Genomic DNA, 22515 nt, shown 5'->3' with positions numbered 1-22515 from the left:
GGGCCCCAGGGCCTTTGGCCAGTTGAGGACTGAGGTTAGGTACTAAGAGTTGACTGTGAGCAGTTGGAACCCCAAAGTAGTATGCTGCCCTCTCTTTCATTCTAGTTTTTAATGACTAAACTCTAAAATGGTGTTTAGGGGAGGTATAGATGAATGTCATGCTTAAGCAAATAGATCTTTCTGTACAATGAAGTACTTACTCTGTGTTTTACTGTACCTTTTTTTTTTTTTTTTTTTCTGTCGGTCATGAGGCTTGAACTTAGGGCCCAGGTGCTGTCCCTGAGCTCTTCAGCTCAAGATGAGTGATCTACCACTTGAGCCACAGCACCAGTTCTGGTTTTCTGGTGGTTAATTGGAGGTAAGAGTCTCACGGACTTTCCTGCCTGGGCTGACTTTGAACCTCGATTCTCAGATCTCAGGCTGGTGAGTAGCTAGGATGACAGGCGTGAGCCACTGCTGTCTGGCTTGTACCTTCTTTTTACAGCCAGAATCTCACTATATAGTTTAGGCTGACCCTGAACTTTGGGATCTTGCATCTGTTTCATAAGTGATGGGATTATAGGGTACCATCATACACAGCTTACTTGGCCTTTTTCTTTTCTTTTTCCTTTTTGGCCAGTCCTGGGGTTTGAACTGAGGGCCTGGGCACTGTCCTTGAGCCTTTTTGTGCTCAAGGCTAGCATTCTACCACTTAGCCACAGTGCCTCTTTCGCTATTTTCTGGGTAGTTTATTGGAGATAAGAGTCTCATGGAGAGGCTTAGAATGTGGATTAGTGGTAGAGTGCTTGCCTAACATTCATGAAGCCCTGGATTTGACTCTTAAGTACCACACAATAGAAAAGCTGGAAGTGGCGCTGTGGCTCAAGTGGTAGAGTGCTACCTTGAGCAAAAGAAGCTCAGGGAGGCCCCCAGGCCCTGAGTTCAAGCCCAGGACTGGCAAAAAAAAAAAAAAAAGTCTTGGTTTTTCCTGTCCAGGCTGGCCTTTAACTGTGATCCTTAGATCTTAGCTTCTTGAGTAGTTATGATCATAGCCATTATTGATCCCAACAAGAGCTTTTTACTCAGAATTTGTAGGTAAGGATCCCAAAATGAGGAATACATATTTCTGGGGCATTTTGGAGTGTTAGGTAGGTTTTCCCAGTCTCTTGTTTATGCAGGTTACCCTGCTGGAAGACATTCCTTTACTCACATTAGTTAGTGGTATTCTAAGGGCCAGATAATAGTTTGAGGATCAAAAACAAAAACTTTCCAGGGGTTGGGCATTGAGCTCAGTGGAAGAGCATTGCCTGCTACGTGCAAGGTCCTGAGTTCATTCCTCAGCTCTGAAAAAGAAAACAACACAAAAATTTTTTCCCCAGGATCACTTGACTAGAATGGCCATCTGTATTCTAGTGATTTGTAGGTGTAAGAGGGAAAACAAAACTCAGGGCACCTTCAAATGGAGACTTTGTGCAGGCCCCTCGGCAGAGGGCAGGCATTTTGTACCTTCCTTGGAAGATGTTCACGTGGGTACTGCCCGGGCCGTGGCCTGTGGGGACAGTGATGGATGGAGAGGAAGGGGAGGGTGAGGCAAGTGTGGACAGGCGACGGGGCTCTGCTGCAGTGACAGGGCTGGTAGAGGTGCGAGGCGGGGCAGTCAGTGCGGACAGAGAGGGTTGGGAAGTCGGGAACTCCTGGGAAGAAGGTTCCTGCTGCGTGACAGGTGTCCTTGTGTGCCAGAGTTCATCTCAGTGGGTCTTGGGAGGCTGAGGAGGTGCTGTGTGGAGGCAGAACTCAGGATGAGGACGAGGCACCAGAGTAGGACTCCGGGGGAAAGAGGGGACTTGCTCGGTACCTGCTGATCCTGAGGCATTCTGATCCCCACACCAGATTGTAGGGAAACATTTGCTGAGTGAATTTAATTCCCAAGGAAAAACTCCTATACATGTGTTGAAATGGAATTCCCCCTCCCCGCCCCCCTACCACTGCCCTCGGTCCTGGGCTTGAACTCAGGGCCTGGGCACTGTTCCTGAGCTTTTTGCTCAAGGCTGGCACTCTACCACTTGAGCCACAGCACCACTTCTGGCTTTTTTCTGTTTATGTGTTACTGAGGAATGGAACCCAGGGCTTCATGCATGCTACGCAAGTACTATACCACTAGTCACATTCCTAGCCCTGCCATTAATTTTAGCACAACAGAAAATAAGAGCCTATTGAGACTATTTTCTGACTAGGAATAGATTTCAGGAGTAAAGGTTTTTTTCCTTTACTGCCGAAAGGTCTTTAATGTTACCTAATTTATATTTTTATAATTACCAATAACTACACCATGAGGTTCCAAGATTGCTTTTGCAAAGGGCCAAATACATAAAGTAAACCACCTATCTTAAGTGGTGACACAGTAAGTAGCAGAACTAGGATTCAAACCCAGGTGGTGTACACAATACACAATTCAGGAGATGTCCAGCATGTTAATTCATGAGTAAAGTTTTTTTTTTTTTGTCAGTCGTGTGGCCTGAACTCGGCCTGGGCGCTGTCCCTCAGCTCTTCAGCTCAAGGCTAGCACTCTACTACTTGAGCCACAGCGCCACTCTGGCTTTTTCTGCTTATGTGGTGCCGAGGAATCGAGCCCAGGGCTTCATTCATGCAAGGCAATCACTCTACCCCTGAGCCACCTTCCCAGCCCTAGATTAATTGGTTTTTTGAAGTGCGGTTGTGATAGACACAACTGTAGTAGTTAATAATTTCTGTCCTGCTACATGCATATTTGTCCTGAATGTAAGTTCATTTATCCTTTGGCAGAACAAATGAACCTCTAAGTTCAAAAGGCTTACCAGCCCCAAACTGCATGACCAGTATCCAGTCAGGACTTAGCTGAGCCTCAGGCATGAGTCATTAACTTCCTCCCTTGCTTTCTCCTCCCCAGACAATGCACTGGGGGCTGTTCCTTCTGAGTGTGCCCAGGCCACTCTGTCATTAGCAGCTGTCTAGGTTAACAGTTACAAAGAAGTGATCAGATCTGTCTCTTCCTAGCTCAGAGGTCATCACTGCTAGCTAACTCATTGCTCCCAAATTGGGATCCTCATTATATACCAGACATTTTTGTCTTTTGCTGTTTTCCCTTAATATTTTACATTTCTGTAAAATTCTCTTGTGGCGGCTTTATAACATTCCACTCTTTTGATTTTTAGAAACAGGGTCTTGTTGTACAGCCCAGGCTGGCCTCACATTCTGAGGCTCAAGCGATTCTGTCTTCTGGCCTTAGCCTCCTAAGTACCTTGGACTACATGTGTTCACCACCACAGCAGATTGAATGTGTGTATTGATAATATAAATCTTCTTTGCTGTGTGCTGGTGGCTCATGTCTGTATCCTTCTCAGGAGAATGAGACCTGGAGGATCATAGTTTCAGGCTAGTGTGGGCAGAAAAGTGTGCCAGACTCCATCTCCAGTTAATCAGCAAAATGCTGCACTAGAGGCTTGGTTCAACTGGTAGAGTGCCAGCTGTGAGCAAGAAAGCTGAATGAGAGCATAAGGCCCTAAGTTTAGGCTCTGATACGGCACAAATAAAAAAATATTTAAACTCTCTGCTTTTTCTTTTTTCTTTCTTTTTTTTTTTTTTTTTGCCAGTCCTGGGGCTTGAACTCAGGGCCTGGGCGCTGTCCCTGAGCTGCTTTTGCTCAAGGCTAGCGCTCTACCACTTGAGTCATAATGCCACTTCCAGCTTTTTCTGCTTATGTGGTGCTAAGGAATTGAACCCAGGGCCTTGTACATGTGAGGCGAGCGCTCTACCACTGAGCTACCTCCCAGCCTCTCTGCTTTTTCTTTTACTCTTTTTTTTTAAAATTGTTTTCTTCAAATGTTTGTACGAAGGGGGGAATTTCATTTAATACATCAAATTATGTGTACAGTGAATCTTTTTTTTTTTTTTTTGTACAGTGAATCTTGATCAGTGTAACTCCCTCAATCATTCTCCCCTCACCCTTTATCCTGTTCTCTAAAATATAGCTCTTCCTCCGAATTTCTGACTAGATTCTTTGAAGTCATTGGCTAGGTCATATGGGCAAGACTTGAGCTACTTTAAAAAGATGCTAATGACTACTTGTTTGCCAGTTTCCCATCTCCTGTTCCCTCCTGTTTAGCACAGAGTAAGTCTCAGGTAGATGGATGGTCCTTCTGATAGCCGGGAGGGTTGAGAGTGTTGATTCTGCAGTTGAATTCTGTTGCAGAATTGGATATAGTCTCACTGCCGGGTGTGCAACTGCACAGCCATCTGTTTGTTGTATGCCTCACTGTCCACAGCTGTAAGAAGAATGAGGCCATAGTACTCTGTCCATATCAGAAACAGACATACTTCCTGGCCAGTGCACCAGACACGTTACCAGAAATTTAGGACAGCTAAGTTGATTTTTTAAAATTTTTATTTTCATTTTTGTCGGTCATGGGGCCTAAACTTTGGGCCTGGGCGCTGTCCCTCAGCTCTTCAGCTCAAGGCTAGCGCTCAACACTTGAGCCACAGCACCACTTCTGGCTTTTTCTGCTTATGTGGTGCTGAGGAATGGAACCCAGGGCCTCATGCACTCAAGGCAAGCACTCTACCACTGAGCCACCTTCCCAGCCCCTAAATTGAGCTTGACCCTTGGGTTTGGCAAGAGAATTCAGGTAAGAAGTGAACATTGTAAAAAATGATAGGAAAGTTGATTGGGGAAGAAAGTGAAGAGAAAGAAAGCACATGACATAGACAGACCATGAGGAGGCAGCGCCTCGCCCATCTCAGCCGCATTGCTCTCATCTTCCTTGTTGGAGTGTGGCCTTGGGTTAATAAGTAGGGAAAATTTGAGTCCTTGAAGATGGCCTTCCGGCTGATGGCTCTTCTTTCTGCTTCCTATAAAGTTTGGTGGAGATGCCAAAGATTCGCTGTACTGCCCTTATCTCTTCATTCTTTTGTTCCTCTTACTTTCTCCTCCTTTTGTTGTCCCCATTTTGTTATCAAACAAGTTTTGACTTTGCCTATCCTGTCATCTGCAAGTTGTATAAGCCACAATTCCCTGACTGCCCACTTTCCTAATGAGAATAAGAGCAGAGCAAGCGAGCAAGAGCTCCAGGGTCTTGCTGGGTAGCTTAAGCTGTTCCTGATCTGACTCTGTAGCCCAGGCTGGACTTAAACTCACTGATCCTCCTACCTCTGCCTCCCTAGTGTTGAGATTACAGGTGTTCCTTCCATGCCTAGCATTTCCCAGTTTCTATCCTGATTTGTTTTTTTTTTTTTTGGCCAGTCCTGGGGCTTGCACTCAGGGCCTGGGCACTGTCCCTGAGCTGCTTTTGCTCAAAGTAGCACTCTACCACTTGCCACAGCACCACTTCCAGCCTTTTCTGTGTATATGGTACTGAGGAATCAAACCCAGGGCTTCATGCATACTCTGCATGCACTCTACCACTAAACCACATTCCCACCCCATCCTGATTTTTTTTTTTTTTTTTGGTCGGTTGTGGAGCTTGAACTCTGGGTTTGGGCACTATCCCTCACCTCTTCAGCTCAAGGCGAGCACTCTACTGCTTGAGCCACAGCATCACTTCTGGTTTTCTAGTGGTTTATTGGAGATAAAAGTCTTATGGACTTTCCTGCCTGGGCTGGCTTTGAATCACAACCCTCAGATCTCAGCCTCCTGAGTAGCTAGGATTACAAGTGTGAGCCACTGGCGCTGGCTTCCTGATTTTTATATTAATGAATCTAGTGTTGTTTAAATTATTACTTCAGTCGAGTCCAAGGTGCAATAAGTACTAGTAATAGTTTCACATTCATACTTAGAAATCTTATATTTTATTGTTTTCTGCTATTTTGTAATGACAGGTATTGGAAGTTGATACTGAAAAGATGTAAGTGAAATTCAGAGTTGAGCCTTTAGTACTAGGCCTTAGGCCTTCTGTCTGCCCTGGCTCTGTGAAAAGTTCTGGTGGAGGCAAGTGGGTCTTTGAGGTTCACTTATCTCATGCTTTTCCTTCCCTCCTTTGCAGACAGAAACAGTCTTATTGTCAGTGCTTCACTCAGTGGACATGGTTCCACATTGATTAAGATGCACTGCATTTTGCTGTGTATTACATTGCACAAGACCATTGGGGACTGCTTATCTCAGGAGAGCTAGCTCCCCACAAACGTGCCATTATGGGGAAGAAGTGGTCAGTGCTATGAGTACAGAAAGATTGCTGATCCCCTCCTGCCATGGAGTTTGTTGTGTGAGTTAATGTACCTGAGTCTACAAAGTGCTTCTGCTCCTGTTTGGTGAGGCACCAAGCAGCTCTTGTATGGGTTGAGGGTGTGTGTGTGTCCATGCTAACAACCTCATTTTATGGAAGTGTAATTATGGTTCAGAGAGGTAGGGGGGACAGAGGAGGGAGCGAGAGGCAAGCAGCTTGCTTAGAAGACAGTTGGAATCTAGAAGGTGAATTGGGTTCTTGATTTTGCTACTTTACCAGTTACCCTGTGTAGAGGAGGAAGCAGTGAGGATTATGTCCTGAAGACCCCTACCTCCTGCTGGCCTTCTAGACTGTGTCTAGCTTTGTGGAATTTCCTGGGCTAAGAGGAAGTTCTTCCAGAATGTTTTCTGCTAGTAGCACAGCCTGCTTAGGAACTGTATCCCTTTGGGCGTGAGCTGAATGGACTTTGTCGCAGCTTCACACAGTTCCCCGCCTCCGTGCTGGGGACCAAACTCTTGCTAGGCAGAGTCCTATCATGACGTACATCGTTAGCCTCCCCACAAATAGGGACCTAGAGAGAAGTGCTACCTACCACTTGCTCTGTGTGTGTGTGTGTGTGTGTGTGTGTGTGCGCGCGCGTGTGCGCACTGCACCTGTTGCAGTGCACTCAGGGCTCCAGATCACATGCCGGCATTTAAAGACAAGTTGGCATTTTGACTTTGGGATTCTTTCTCTTGCTGACTGAAGTGTTAGGAGGCTGTGTGACCATAGAAGGCTTTTATTTCAGTCCTGATTTCTATGTGTATATTAGGGAGCTCAGCCATTTTTTTTTTTTTTTGGGTCCAGCCGTGGGGCCTGAACTCTGGGCCTGGGCGCTGTCCCTCAGCTCTTCAGCTCAAGGCTAGCGCTCTACCACTTGAGCCACAGCACCACTTCCAGCTTTTTTCTTTTTGCTTATGTGGTGCTGAGGAATCGAACCCAGGGCCTCAGGCATGCAAGGCAAGCGCTCTACCATTGAGCCAACTTCCCAGCCCCTCAGCCATTCTTTTTTTTTTAAGATGCTTTTCTCAACTTAAAGTCAGGCCCAGTATAGTAGGTATTTGGTATTTAATGTAGTTTTACTCAGATAAACTAGAAGTACTTGGATGGGACAAGCTTCATTTAGTCTTAAGGATTATTTTTATGAACTGAAAGTCTTGTTTGGGAAAATTTTGTATATATGCTTTTGATGCCATTTAATTATAAAAGTACTCATAGTCTGCTCTCTTGGCTTGTCTATAGGTTGATTAACTTTCTAAATCCTCATAACAAGCCTGGGACATTGACTGCCTGATTTTCAGATGAAGAATTGGGGCCACAGAGAGGTGGCCAGTGGCTAGTGAATAGCCTGTGCAGAATGGGAGCCCTACTGAGTCTGTCCATTTTCAGATCCAGAGTTCATAGGCAGATTTAGATACAAATCTAGATATATCTAATTTTACATATTAAATATAACCTCTAAGAAAATACATGTGATTAATCATATAGTAGCTATATAAGATTAAGATATAAATTAAGAATGAAGGTATTGGAGGTTGTGCTTCTCTCTCATCATTCTCTTTAATTATCTCTGTCATCATTCTCCATCATTCTTTTTCTCTGCTTGGCAGTTGTGGGGTTGGAAGGACCTGGCTCTTGCTCGGTGGGCACTCTACCACCTGAGCCATGCCCCTAACCCTGTTGGATCTGTTTATTCTGGAGGACTTAGATTCTTTTCAGCAGATTTGTAAAGGGTGTGTGTTGAGGGGAAACAAATAAACCAAACTTCTAGAAACCCATGGTGTTAAAGTAATCTAGTTGTGATTACTCAAACATCAGGTGTAAAGAAAACTATGGCCCTTTGGCTGAGACTATTTTTCATGGCACCAGCCCAATGTCTCTAGCCTGCCTTCAGCTGTAAAACTTCTGTGTGTGTGTGGAGGAAGGTATTGGTACTTGAACTCAGCCTCAAGCTCTCATGCAGCTTTTTTGGCTTATGGCTAGGTTCTAACACTAGAGCCATACCTTCAGTTCCAGCTTTTTGCTAGTTAATTGGAAGTGCATCTCCAGGCTTTTCTGCCAAAATTGGCTCCAAACATCAGTTCTCAGATCTCAGTATCCTGAGTAGCTAGCACTTAGCCCAGACTTCATTCTTTATACAAGCTCCCTGTCTGATTTGCATCTTGTCTTTGTTTTTGTTTTTAGACAGAGTCTTACAGTGTTGCACAGGCTGGCCTCAGACTTGCTATGTATCTCTCAAGTTGATCTGAAATTTGAGGTCTTCCTAACTTAACCTGATGAGTGCCAGTATTATAGGTATATACCACGTCTGGCTGCAATTTTCTTTTCTTTTTTTTGGGTCCGGTCGTGGGCCTGAACTCCGGGCCTGGGTGCTGTCCCTCAGCTCTTCAGCTCAAGGCTAATGCTCTACCATAACTTGAGCCACAGTGCCACTTCTGGCTTTTTTTTTCTTTTTGCTTATGTGGTGCTGAGGAATCCAATCCAGGGCCTCATGCATGCAAGGCAAGCACTCTACTACTGAGCCACCTTCCCAGCCCCCCCCCCCCCCTTTTTTTTTTGTTGGTCATGGGGCCTGAACTTTGGGCCTGGGTGCTGTCCCTCGGCTCTTCAGCTCAAGGCTAGGGCTCTGCCACTTGAGCCACACCTCTACTTCTGGCCTTTTCTGCTTATGTAGTGCTGAGGAATTGAATCTAGGGCCTCATGCATGCAAGGCAAGCACTCTACCACTGAGCCAGCCACCTTCCCAGTCCCTGGCTGCATTTTGTGCTTTTTTTTTTTTTGTCGGTTGTGGGGCCTGAACTCTGGGTCTGGGTGCCATCCCTGAGCTCTTCAGCCCAAGGTTAGTGTTCTACTACTTGAGACACAGCACCACTTCCGGCTTTTTCTGCTTAGGTGGTGCTGAGGAATGGAACCCAGAACCTCATGCATGAGAAGCATGCACTCTACCACTGAGTCACCTTCCCAGCCCCTGCTTTTTTTTTTGTTTTGTTTTGTTTGTTCACAGGGCTCGAACTCCAGGTCTAGATGCAGTCCATGAGGTCTTTTTGCTTAAGGCAAGCACTCTACCACTTTGAACCACAACACCACTTCCAGTTTTCTGGTGGTTAATTGGAGATTTCCTGCCTGGGCTGGCTTTGAACTGGGAGCCTCAGATCTCAACCTCCTGAGTTGCTAGGGTTACAGGGGTGAGCCACTAGGCACCCAGCTTCATTTTGTCCTTCTTAAAGAAAGGAAGGTACAGAGGGATCTGAGGAACATCAGTCATTCAATCCTCTTCCTCATTTCAACCCCTCATCTGCATGATAATGGACCCCCAAGTCTTCTCTTTTTAGACCTAGGCTCAGATTGTGCTGGGTCTATAGGGGAGGGGGGATATTGGTGACTGTTAGGGGGATTCATGGGTTAATCATTTTCACTACGAAGTGTTTTCAGGGCTGAGAAGGTGGCTCAGTGGTAGAGCGCTTGCCTTGCATGCCTGAGGCTCTGAGTTCGATTCCTCAGCACCACATAAGCAAAAAGAAAAAAAAGCCAGAAGTGGCACTGTGGCTCAAGTGGTAGAGCGCTAGCTAGCCTTGAGCTGAAAGGCTGAGGGACAGCGCCCAGGCCCAGAGTTCAGGCCCCATGACCGGACCCAAAAAAGAAAAAAAGAGAGTGTTTTCAATTATGTTTCAAAATAGTGGTGGGAAAACCACTGGTGATTCTCCTACCCTTACACAGTACCGAGAGCCATCATAGACAAAGTATTTTATCAGGGACTGGTGACTCAGGCCTGTAATCCTAGCTACTTAGGAGGCTCAGATCTGAGGATTGTGGTTCGAAGCCAGCCTCTACCACTTTGAGCCATAGCAGCATTTCTGTTTTTCTGATGGCTAATTGAAGATAAGCATCTCATGGACTTTCCTGCCTGAGAGGGCTGGCTTCAAACTGGGATCCTCAGATCTCAGCCTCCTCCTGAGTAGCTAGGATTACAGATGAGAGCCACCAGCACCGAGCCACACCGGAGATTTAAATTTTGGAAGTTATTAACTAGGATTAAAGTGTCATCATTTGGGTCACCAGATGGGTGGCAAACTGATAGGGCTGTGCCAGGAGGACTTGACTCATCTCTATGCCTGAGTTGGCTGGAATTCCCAGCTGTGAGGTCTCCGCAGGCCAAGGGCTAAGAAAGGATGCCCCTCCTCGCACACAGGCCTTTGGGTAGCCTGTTCTGGAAAACGTCAAGATGCTCTCAGAGGGCCCTGTGTGCTGCTTAATCCCCACCTTAAAATGCTACAGAGTTTGCTCTTGCCTGGTCCAAATAAACATTTAGACTTAACACTCAAAAAGACTTTTCATCCCAAAGTTGATGCTCAGAGATGCTTTTAAAGGTAACAGTGAGCTATTATTTCATTTTACTGAAGAAGTAAAACAATTTTTAAGAATATAGCTATTGGCCAGGTGCCAGTTCCTCACGCCTGTAATCCTAGCTACTCAGGAGGCTGAGATCTGAGGATTGCGGTTCAAAACCGGTCCAGGGAGGAAAGTCCGTGAGACTCCTAACTCCAGTAAACCACAGAAAACTGGAAGTGGCGCTGTGGCTCAAGTGGTAGAGCGCTTGTCTTGAGCTGAAGAGCTGAAGGACAGCGCCCAGGCCCAGAGTTCAAGCCCCATGACCAACAAAAATAAAATCAAATTTTATATATATATATGTATATATGTGTGTGTATATAGATATATATATATATGTATATACATGTATATATGTGTGTGTATATAGATATATATATAGAGAGAGAGAGATAGCCATTGGCAGCAAGTTAGTAGGGCCTTGAGGGAAGACAGGAACATCACCATGTTGACTTTGTAAACATTGTCCCATCAAGGAGCAGCTCTGAGAAGTGTTTGGCTGGTGTGTTGTGCCTGAGGCAGAAAGGAAATTGCAGAATTCCAAGAAGGTCAGAAACTTGCAGAAGACTAGTCCATAAGAAGGGCAGTGGTCTGGAAGTTCTACCGTTGTGTTTGAGGCTTTCCCTGCCTCCTGAGCGTTTGCTCACAGGTCACCCTCACAGGATGGGTTTCTCTGACTGAAGAGAAGTCCATCTTCAGTGTAGCTTCTTGAGGATCAATGCCTTGGCAATGCAGTGCATGTGGCGAGTGCCAAGTGGACATTGTGGGCCTGCTTGAAGCCTTTGTTAGGTACTCTGTGGGCTGTGCTCTTTCACACAGAGCGTGGGTTGATCCAACAGGAGTGAAAGTCTATACCAGATATTATTGTTACCTAAAAAGTCTAGAGTCTTTTCTTTGTGATTTTTGTTAGCCTGTATTAGTTGTGACAATTCCATACATGCACACATTGTATCCTGATCAGACTCACCCCTTTTATCATAGACTGTTTTCTACTTATCACTTAGACCTTAATTTTATTTATTTATTTATTTATTTATTTTTGGTTGGTTGTGGGGCTTGAACTCAGGGCCTGAGCAGCTGTCCCTGCATTCTTCAGCTCAAGGCGAGTGCTCTACTGCTTGAGCCACAGCGCCACTTCTGGTTTTCGAGTGGTTTATTGGAGATAAGAGTCTCATGGACTTTCCTGCCCAGGCTGGCTTTGAACCACAATCCTTAGATCTCAGCCTCCTGAGTAGCTAGGATGACAGGTGTGAGCCATCGGCGCCCAGCTAGACCTTAATTTTAAAATGAATGGTTTTCTTTCTGATTGATGCAGACTGCCCTATTTTGAATTTGAAATCTTAGGGAAAGTTAAAACTTTAAAAATGTGTGATACAGGGCTGGGAAGGTGGCTCAGTGGTAGAGTGCTTGCCTTGCATGCATAAGGCCCTGGGTTCGATTCCTTGGCACCACATAAGCAGAAAAAGCCTGAAGTGGCACTGTGGCTCAAGTGGTAGAGCGCTAGCTTTGAGCTGAGGAGTTGAGGAACAGCGCCCAGACCCAGAGTTCAGGCCCCATGACCAACAGCAACAACAACAACAACAACAAAGTGTGATACATGTTTACCTGCTTTTACTTTTTTGTTTGTTTGTTTTTGGTTCCGGTCGTGGGGCCTGAACTCTGGCCTGGGTGCTGTCCCTCAGCTCTTCAGCTCAAGGCTAGCGCTCTACCACTTGAGCCACAGCACCACTTTCTGGCTTTTTTCTTTTTGCTTATGTGGTGCTGAGGAATCGAACCCAGGGCCTCAGGCATGCAAGGCAAGTGCTCTACCACTGAGCCACCTTCCCAGCCCTACTTTTTTTTTTTTTTTTAATGTGTGTGACAGTCCTGGGGCTTGAACTCAGGGTCTGGGCTCAAGGCTATGGCTTGAGCCATAGCTCAGCTTCCAGCTTTTTAGTTAATTGGAAGTAACTTTCTAGTTAATTGGAGATAAGAGTGTCACAGACTTTTCTGCCCAGGCTGGCTTTGTACTGCAGTCCTCAGTTCTCAGCCTCCTGAGTGGCTAGGATGACAGGCGTGAGCCAACAGTGCCTTACCTTGTTTTGCATGTTATGTTCTGAATATGTCCATATGCTCTCTGCTGCTGCAGTCCAAACCCTGGACCAGTCCATGCTCTGGCCCCAGGGTCCAGGTGTCAGAGCCAAAGTCTTCCCCTGCTCCCATCTAGAACTTTCCACATCGGTAGAACCACCCCACCTTTGAGTTGCATGGTTTTGGAACCAGGAGGATGGGGAGCATGTCCCCAGAGCTTTGCTAACACAGCAGCTATATTTGCTGAGTAATAGGGTGAATAATGCAGTTAATTTACCTTATTGAGAAACTGATGAACAAACTGAGTGAACATAAATTGAGGAAATAACAGAAATGCCTTTGGCGAGTGTGGTGTACTTGAAGAAGTCACTCCATGTCCTGGACTGTTTGCAGCCAGCAGAGTAGGTTTGTTTGAAGGCCCCAGATCCCCCTGTTTCGGTCTTTCAGGACTGTGGAGATGTGTGAGCTGTTCAGTGAAGTGTGCCTGCTTAGCAGGCTGGAGGGCAGATCCCCCTGTTTCGGTCTTTCAGGACTGTGGAGATGTGTGAGCTGTGCAGTGAAGTGTGCCTGCTTAGCAGGCTGGAGGGCAGGCGCGCGGGGCTCCTGAGATGAGCGCACCCGTGCTCTGGCCATTTAGTTGGGGAGAGGTGGTCCCTGCTGCTGGCAGGTCCCTGCTCCTAGGCTGCATCCCCGAAACTGCTTGTGCCTCTTACTTTGGGCTGAGCAAACCAAAGCAAGTTTGGCTTACCTCCGGCTCAGGGGGTCAAGCCCAGTAAGGCTTGCCATGATGTGCGGTACCAACAGCAAAGAAAGACAATTTACACTAATTTATGCTATGGTACTGTCAAAGAGAGGCTTATTGCTGCCTTCAAACCTTTTATTGGAATTTCTCTTTGTGCTGAGTCTTTTGCCTGACATCTTAAAAGAAAAAGTTAGTATTAGATGCCTTAGTGTTCACAGAGGGGAAAGACCTGAGCTGAAGCCTCCTCTGATGACAGCTCTGAGAGGGATACGGAATGTGGTTTCTTTAGCTGTCTCAGTCCCAGCTCATTGGTCACCCGTAGGGAACAGTGCTAAGATTGGACTCAGAACGGGAGAAAAGGGAGCTTAGTTCTTTATCTATTGCTGAGTAGAATGGGAGTCACGGAACACTGTGAAAGCACCCTCAGAAAAGAGCGTCTGTGGGTTGGGCAGGCTCAACCAGGACTTCTTCCATTCAGGCTTTTGATTGTGTTTGTGTTCTGCAGTGGTTTGCTGAGCCATGGAAGAAACAGGGTGTTCTTCATAGCAACAGACTTGGGCCTTAGGTATGTCTTTTATCCCTGTCTTGTGCTGAGAATTTACTTTGTAAGTTGGCTTATTTTTATTTTTTGTACTGGTACTGGGGTTTGAACCCAAGGCCTCTTGCACTCTCCCTTGGCTTTTTTGCCTAGTGATTCTCTACCAATTGAGCCACATCTCCACTTACGGCTTTTTGTTGGTTAATTGGAGATAAGTCTCACACACTTTTCTGCCTGGGTTGGATTCAAACTGCAGTCCTCAGAGCTAAGCCTCTTAGGATCACAGGCATGGGCTGCCAGTGCCTGGTTTACTTTGTACGTTAAAAAAAAAATTAAATCAGAGAAGTTACTGGGTGTGACCTTATAGCAAGTGAAATGTCAAAGGCTGGCATTTGGAAGCAGCATTGTTAAGCAGAGTTCCAGCCAGAGCCTGAGCTGTGACCAGCTGAGCCAGAAGTCCAAGAGAACTTGGATTAGAAGGCAAGGGATGGTGCTTGGACACTGGCCCTGGGTGTCCCGTCTCCCCCCCCCCCCCCCCCCCGCCATTTGCTGTTGGAAAATCACTGTTAGGTGAGGAGGGGGAGGGGGATGGCAGGCTGGCTGCCAATAGGAGGGTATCTTCACCCAAGCGTTTGGAGTTGTGCCATCTTCCCTGGGTTGGCATGACATACCCCTTTGCTGCTGCTGAGGAAGTGGCTGTGTCACCTTCGCCTGAAGGGGGTATGCCTGCTTCCCTCTTCCCAGCCTCCATATGGCCTTATCCTTGCAGTTTTCTTCCCACCACTTGTGCAGCGCCTTAAACTGCTCCCATTCTCCCTTCCTTGGACTCCTAGTAGGCTCTTGGTGCCAGAAGTATGCTCTGTGTGCTGCTTCTTCCCCACTCTGCTCCAACTCAGTGTTCCTGGACTTAGTCACACCCCTGATTTTATACAGTTTATACCACAAAACTAAGTTTTTATCATTTTCTAAACGTCACATTAGGATTTTTAGTGTGCCCCACAGACTGGTCAGCACCCTGCCCTTTCTCTAGCCCCAGCAGCCTGTGCGTGTGCTGTCTGCTCTGAGAGATGGCTGCACAGTCCTGAGCTCTGGAGAAGCCACTGAAGACCTGCTGAGAGAGCAGAATCTGTGAGGCCAGAACAAGTTCTTAGTAGGAACTGTTGACCCATGGGCCCAGTCATTCTTTGTTGTGGGGTGTCTCCAGCTACCAATAATGCTTTCTCCAAAACGTCTCCACTCATTGATAAGTTTCATCTAGGGGACAAAAGCACCCTGACTGATAGCCTACCCCTGAGATAGAATAGGTCAGGGCATCTGAGCTGGAGGCATTAGGCATGGCCACGCCCCTAAGAGGTTGCTGTGGGACTGCATCTGTGACCACTGCTTATAGCCTGGACATCTACAGTCCCTGGGGGAAAGGGCTTATTTAATGGTCTGTTTGGATGACCAGGTAGTTTTAGTGGCAGAACTCAGTCTCCTGCACTGAAACTGGCCAGGACCAAGTGACTTCTCTTCTGATGCCTGAGTTCTGTGCAGTGAGAGTGGCTGCTCAGGAATGTCGGGCTGGGAAGGTGGCTCAGTGGTAGAGCGCTTGCCTCGCATGCATGAGGCCCTGCCTGGGTTTGATTCCTCAGCACCACATAAGCAGAAAAAAGCTGGAAGTGGCACTGTGGCTCAAGTGGTAGAGTGCTCGCCTTGAGCTGAAGAGCTGAGGGACAGAGTTCAGGCCCCACGACCGGGGGTGGGTTGGGGGTGGGGAAATGACATGTCTGGGGCTGGCTGAAGTGGATCTTTGCTGCTCCATGATAAACAGCACTAGTGACAACAGAACACATCCTTCCTGTCCTTTATATCTCAGCTTCCCACGGCACCCTCTGTCTTCTCCACACCCGCTCAAGTGGCTTGAGGTTTCCCGGGGCACTTACTGTCTCATTTGTAGACTAGTGTTGGAGAGGAAGCAGGCAGGCTTTGTGCCCAGTGATGCTTTGCTTTTTCTTGAGTCAGTGCTGCCTGGTGTCCTAGGCTCTGCTGGAGTAGGTTGAGCTGTCCACAACATTAGCGTTTCTAGCAAGCCCCCATGATCTGGCTGGCAAGTGCGATGGACTATAAGAGCCTTGGCCACGTGGCCTGGTTGGCACCTAGATTGAGGGATCAGCAGAGTCCAGGACAAGTGCAGACATACCCTAATGAGGGCATTGCTGTCCTGTAAGGATCTGTTCTGGAGGTCTTCATTGTAACCATGGAAACTACAGCTAGAAAAGAAGAGCCAGGCACCAATAGTTCACACCTGTAAATCCTAGCTACTGAGGAAGCTGCAATCAGGGGATCAGGGTTCAGAATCAGCCTGGGCAGGAAAGTTGTGAGACTCTTTTTTTTTTTGGGTCCGGTCATGGGGCCTGAACTCTGGCCCTGGGCGCTGTCCCTCAGCTCTTCAGCTCAAGGATAGAACTCTAACACTTGAGTCACAGCGCCACTTCGGCTTTTTTCTTTTTGCTTATGTGCTGCTGAGGAATCGAACCCAGGACCTCATGCATGCAAGGCAAGCGCTCTACCACTGAGCCACCTTCCCAGCCCAGTTGTGAGACTCTTAACTCCAATTATTCACCAGAAAACCAGAAGTGGCACTGTGGCTCAAAGTGGTAGAGCACTAGCCTTGAGCAAAAGTAGCTTGGGGACAGCACCCAGGCCCTGAGTTTAAGCCCTATAACTGAAAAGAAAGAGGGAGGGAGGGAGGAAGGGAGAGAAAAGGGAGGAAAGGAAGGAAGGAGTGAGGGAGGGAAGACAAAGAAAGAAAGAAAAGGTTCCCTATACATTTGCCCATAAACCAGAGGCCCAGGGATCTGCTTCCAGGGGTCTATATGTTTCAGGAGACTACCCAAGAGTCAGAACTCTTGTTAAAATTTGCAGTCAGGAAGTTTTGAGCTGAAGATAGTTTTTCTTGGTAAGTGATCCTAAGGTCAGCAAAAGCATTCTTTGTTGTTTTTTGTCCCTCAAAAGGGTGTTTGATACCAGGGTCGTCTGTCCAAGAATAGCCAGTTTGATGGAATGACGTCAGGACCAGTTCTTCAGTAACACCTGGCCTTTTGTCCATGTGCTCCACATGCTGCCTTCAGTACCATCTTCTCAGCCATTGTGGCAGGCTGGAACCTTACTTCTTGGATGTCACTTATAGCATAAGGTGGGGCTGAGGTCCTGACTACCATAAGGAAGCAGTACTGCTCTCCACCTTGACCAAGAACTAACTCTCCCTCCCTCCCTCCTTTCTTTTCTCCTCTGCTGCACTGGGCTTGAACTCAGGGCTTCATGCTGTCACTTGGCTTTTTTGCTCAAGGACGGACCTCTCTATCACTTGAACTACACCTTCACTTTTGGCTTTTTTGCTAGTTGATTAGAGATAAGACACTTTCATTTTTGTCTGTCCAGACTGGCTTCAAAATGGAATTCTCAAATCTCAGCATCTTAAGTAACCAGGATTACAGGCATGAGCCACTGGTGTCCTGATCCGCTTCTAGCTTTTTGCTGGTTAGTTAGAAATAAGTCTTACAGACTTTTCTGCTCAGACTAGCTTTGAGCTATAATCCTCAGAGCTTAGCTCTTGAGTTGCTACAATTAAAGCATGAGCCACCAGCACCAGAATAAGAACTTTCTTGTCAGAGGAAATAGCTTGGTTGGTGGAGTGCTTGACTAATGTGTGAGACCCAGAGTTTGGTCCCCAGTATCAATCTTAGCAATTTTTTCCAGACTGCTTGTTGGATCAAAAGGCTTGTGAATGCAGAGTTAGGTCTTCTATCCTAACTGTGACAGTCACAATCTGAATTTATGTCCAAGATTTCACTCCATTTGCAATTGTCTGTTTTTAGGAAACAACACATTCTCCCAAATCTCTGAATTAAGGCATTTTTGACTTGCTGTGTCACTCACTAGCCACGGGTTGACGGCTAGCTCTGAAGATCCTGTTAGGTTTGCTTGTTGCTGGCTGGAAACCCCCTCACCTGGTCGAAAAGCAGCTGGACCCATCTTGCTGAAGGATAGTGTTACCATCGCCTCCTTGGGCCTTGCTTGGCAGGAGACTTGAACACACAGAACTTAGGTTCAGGCTTGTAAATGCTTGGATTCAGGGCTTGGGCGCTGTTCAAGGCTGGTGCTCTACCGCTTGAGCCGCAGCTCTGTGCGCTCCTTCCTTCCCCACTCTGCTCCAATTCAGTGTTCCTGGATTTAAAGTCACACCTGTGATTCTGATTTTATACAGTTTATATCACAAAACTAAGCTTTTAAGCCGGCACCGGTGGCTCACGCCTGTAATCCTAGCTACTTAGGAGGCTGAATCTGAGGATCGCAGTTCAAAGCCAGCCCTGGCAGGAAAGTCTGTGAAACTCTTATCTCCAATAAACCACTCAGAAAACTGGAAGTGGCGCTGTAGCTCTCAAGTGTTAGAGTGCTAGCCTTGATCTGAAGAGCTGAGGGACAGACAGCTCAAGCCCTGACCCAAAAAAAAAAATTTTTTTTATCATTTCCTAAACATCACATTAGGATTTTTAATGTGCCTTGCAGACTGGACAGCATCTTGCTCTTTTTTTTTTTTTTTTTGTCCGGTCGTGGGCCTGAACCCTGGGCCTGGGCGCTGTCCTTCAGCTCTTCAGCTCAAGGCGAGCGCTCTACCACTTGAGCCACAGCACCACTTCCGGCTTTTTTCTTTTTGCTTATGTGGTGCTGAGGAATCGAACTCAGGGCCTCATGCATGCAAGGTAAGTGCTCTACCACTGAGCCACCTTCCCAGCCCAATCTTGCTCTTTCTTTAACCCAACATCCTCTGTGTGTGTGTGTGCACGCGCACGTACATGTGCATGCATGCACATGCACATGCATGCAGTCTGTAAAATACTGTTGAATGTGCCAGCTGCTGGTAGCTCATTCCTATACTCTTAGCTACTCAGAAGGTTGAGATCTGAAGATTGTAGTTCAAGCCAGCCCCGGGCAGGAAAGTCTGAGACTCCAATCTGAACTGAACATTGAGTAGGACAGTGATGATAACCAAGGCTTGGCCAGGTCAGTTTCCAGTGATGGAGTGTGCCCAACACTGTGAGCTGTAAAGTACTAGCTCCTTCTTCCTCTCCCATCATATGTCCTGGCAGGTTAGCCTTCTCCCACTGTTCCAAAGTCTAATCTAAGGGTTTGCTTACAGGGCGGCTGGGGAGACCCTTTGCTGGGTCCAGGAACCTTGCAAAGTGCACTTAGAGTGGCATTCTGCACAATTCCTCTGTGAACCCAGTCCTGGTAGATCACAGTCCTTGCCGGTCTTGAGCCTGGTGACCACTTTTTCCTATTTATCATTGCTCCTGAAAGTAGATAATTTTTGTCATCTCCAAAGGGAGAGTTGTGAGAATCTGTTTAGATTTGTGCTGTAAGTTCAGTGATAGGGAAAAATCATTATGGTATTGATAGAACCTAATCATGAAGTCACTGACTCTGGCGGAGAAAGTTAAGAGTGTGTTCAGTGATTCCAGCAGTGTCGAGGACTGTTTCTAGACATGTCAGAGATTCTGGACTGCCAGCCTTCCTTTTCCTTAGCACAAACCCCTTGGTTTCAGTTATATTTGACCTGGCTTTATTACAAAAAAATAAAATAAATAAAAATATATAACCTCACTATTTTAACAACTATTTTCCATTCTGTCAATGTCTTCTATAGAGAATATTAACATTTTGCAATGTTCGTAGTCATCTAATTTTGCATTCTCTTACACATATATTTCACTTTTACTTAGAATGAATTCCAAACTTACAAAAAGTTGCCAGAGGGGGCTGGGAAGGTAGCTCAGTGGCCAAGTGCTCGCCTCACATGCATGAGGCCCTGGGTTTGATTCTTCAGCACCACATAAGCAGAAAAAGCCGGAAGTGGTGCTGTGGCTCAAGTGGTAGACTGCTCGCTTTGAGCTGAAGAGCTGAGGGACAGCGCCCAGGCGCCCAGAGTTCAGGCCCCATGACCGGACCCCCCCCCCCCCCAAAAAAAAGAAAATACCTTCTAGTATTTGGGCTTTTCTTCAATTTACTAACACTCTACATCTGCTGAGGATTTCAGTGGGACTTTATAAATACCCTTTGCTACACTGGAAAATGAAACCCATTGATCAGATTTTTAAATACTTACGACAAAGTCAGCTGTTCCTCTATCATTGATAAAGTGTTTGGTAGGCCCCTCATTTTTAAACAGTGGCACATCTTGGAGTGAATCTGTGTCTTCACCTTGCAGTGAATGGTGGCCATAGCAGACCATAGAAGGAGAACTCTGTCTCTCCTGAGCTATGGAGCAAGTGCAGATTTCCTGATGCTACCATTTGGCAAGAGTCCATGGCGGTATGCTTCTGGCCTCCTGTGGGGAGCCAAGGCGCTCCCACCATACCCCAGGACAGCCCAGGTGCCTGCCTGTCATCACCATCTGCTGCTTCCCTTCTCCACCTCCACGCTCATCATGTTTGGGTCACAGGATGTTCCTTCTAGATTTGTTTTTGTCCTCGTTAGGCATTTTGTGTTTTTCAGATGAGCATCTCCAGTAGCTCTTCTCTATGATTTTCAGATGAGCATCTCCGGTAGCTCTTCTCCATGGTGGCTTAGTTGCCATCTAGGCTCACTCTTGCCTATTGTGGGCTCACTTACCTTTCCCATACTTGATACAGTTACTGGTTTTCAGAGCTTTTGCTTCTTCATGATTCTCACTGTGTACCTTTCCTATTTACCTGGAGGAGTATAAAGAAACATTCAGACAATTCAAGGGAAAAACTATGTGTCCATACTCCTTTGTTCTCATGAATTCATATTAACCAGTCTTTTCAGCTATTCATTTATTTTGTGCTGGTACTGGGGCTTGAATTCTGGGTCTCTAGGTTTCTCTTATCTGTGTGTGTGTGTGTGTGTGTGTGTGTGTGTGTGTGTGTGTGTGTGTGTGTGTGTGTGTATTTGTGTCTCTGTGTCTGTCTGTGTCTTGTGTGTCTGTGTGTCTGTGTCTGTGTGTTGTGGGCACTTGAACTTGGAGCCTGGGCAAGGCTAGTGCTCTACCACTTTGAGCCATGGTGCACTTCTAGCTTGTTTTTGTTGTTGTTGTTGTTGTTGTTGGTGGTGGTGGTGGTAGTGGTGGTGGTGGTGGTGGTGGTCATGGGGCTTGAGCTCTGGTCCTGGCCTGGGCATTGTCCCTCAGCTCTTCAGATCAAGGCTAGCGCTCTACCACTTGAGCCACAGTGCCACTTCTGTTTGTCTGAGTGGTTTATTGGAGATAAGAGTCTCATGGCCTTTTCTGCCCAGGCTGGCTTTGAACTGTGATTCTCAGATCTCAGCCTCCTGAGTAGCTAGGATTAACAGACATGAGCCATCATGCCAGGCATTTCCAGTTTTCTAGTAGTTAATTAGAAATAAGAGTTTCACGGACTTTCCTGCCCAGGCTGTCTTTGAACCCCAATCCTCAGGTCTCAGTCTCCTGAGTAGCTAGGGTTACAGACATGAGCCACCAGCACCCAGCTTCCCTTATCTTTTTTACTCAAGGCTGGTGCTGTACTTTTGGGCCATGTCTGTACTTCCTTAGCCTTTTATATTATCATATTGATAGACTTTTCCCACATTTTTTTTCAGTTTTTTTAATTGCATTTTTTTAGTGTATATTTTTTATTGTAAAGATACAGTACAGAGGGGTTACATTTACACGAGTAAGTTAATGAGTACCTTTCCTGTTGAGCATTGTTACCTCCTCCTTTTTTTTTTTTTTAAACCACATTTTTAATATCCTTGTAGTCCTATGGCTTTTCTCAGTATGGTTTTTTATTTGAATGGGTCTCATCTTGGCCAGTAAAAGTTTTGGCAGGATACTGCCCTGTCCTTCCCTCCTGTGGGAACCAGTGGGAAGGCCCCTGTTTTTCAGATACAATGTGGGTTCCAGGACCACACTGAGATAAATCCAGTGCTCTCCTGGGTTCTGTAGTGAGAAGGTCTGTTAGAGACTAATACCTGGATGTCCTGATTGCATGTTTTATTTTTATTTTTTTATTTTTTGCCAGTCCTGGGGCTTGCACTCAGGGCCTGGGCACTGTCCCTGAGCTTCTTTTGCTCAAGGCTAGCACTCTACCACTGGAGCCACAGCGCTATTTCTGGCTTTTTCTTTGTAGTGGTACTGAGGAATCGAACCCAGGGCTTCATGCATGCTAGGCAAGCACTATACCACTAAGCCACCTTCCCAGTCCTTTTATAGTTGAGCCAGTGTCACTTCTGTGAGGACACACCATGGGCAGAGCTGGAAAAAACATCTTTGATGATTCGGGTACAATTTTGTGTAGTGTCAGTTTGGCTTTAAGCATTATCTGATCCTTTCTCTTTCCCACTTCTGTTTTGTTATTTGTTTATTTATATGTAGCCTCCTTTGTAGCTTAGCCTGGCCTGGAACTCAGAATCTTCCTGTCTCAGCCTCCTGTATACTAGAATAACCAGTGTGCACAACCACGGGCTTCCATTTCTGTTTTTTAATTATATGTATCTTTCCTATTTCTATGAGTAGTCATTTTGTTAACAATTGGCAAATTGCTTTC

The 22515-nt window shown here is 46.4% G+C and overlaps 1 protein-coding gene across 3 annotated transcripts in view; it reads left to right on the top strand.

Annotated features, from left to right (window-relative positions):
* The window catches only part of Pdpk1 (3-phosphoinositide dependent protein kinase 1), a 70076-nt gene that overhangs the window by 15426 nt on the left and 32135 nt on the right, over positions 1-22515 (top strand). Inside the window, exon 2 of one of the 3 annotated variants that reach the window (XM_042698459.1) lies at positions 13916-13975. The exons of the other annotated variants lie outside the window; for them this stretch is intronic. The gene's annotated coding sequence lies outside the window, so the exon portion shown is untranslated. The remainder of the gene's footprint in view (positions 1-13915; positions 13976-22515) is intronic. 3 annotated transcript variants of the gene reach the window in all.

This window comes from Dipodomys spectabilis, unplaced genomic scaffold (genome assembly GCF_019054845.1).
Source record: "Dipodomys spectabilis isolate Male_0828 unplaced genomic scaffold, ASM1905484v1 ptg000231l, whole genome shotgun sequence".
Lineage (NCBI taxonomy): Eukaryota > Metazoa > Chordata > Mammalia > Rodentia > Heteromyidae > Dipodomys > Dipodomys spectabilis.
Note: the sequence above shows the minus strand (reverse complement) of the source record. Positions and strands in the feature narration are given on the sequence as shown.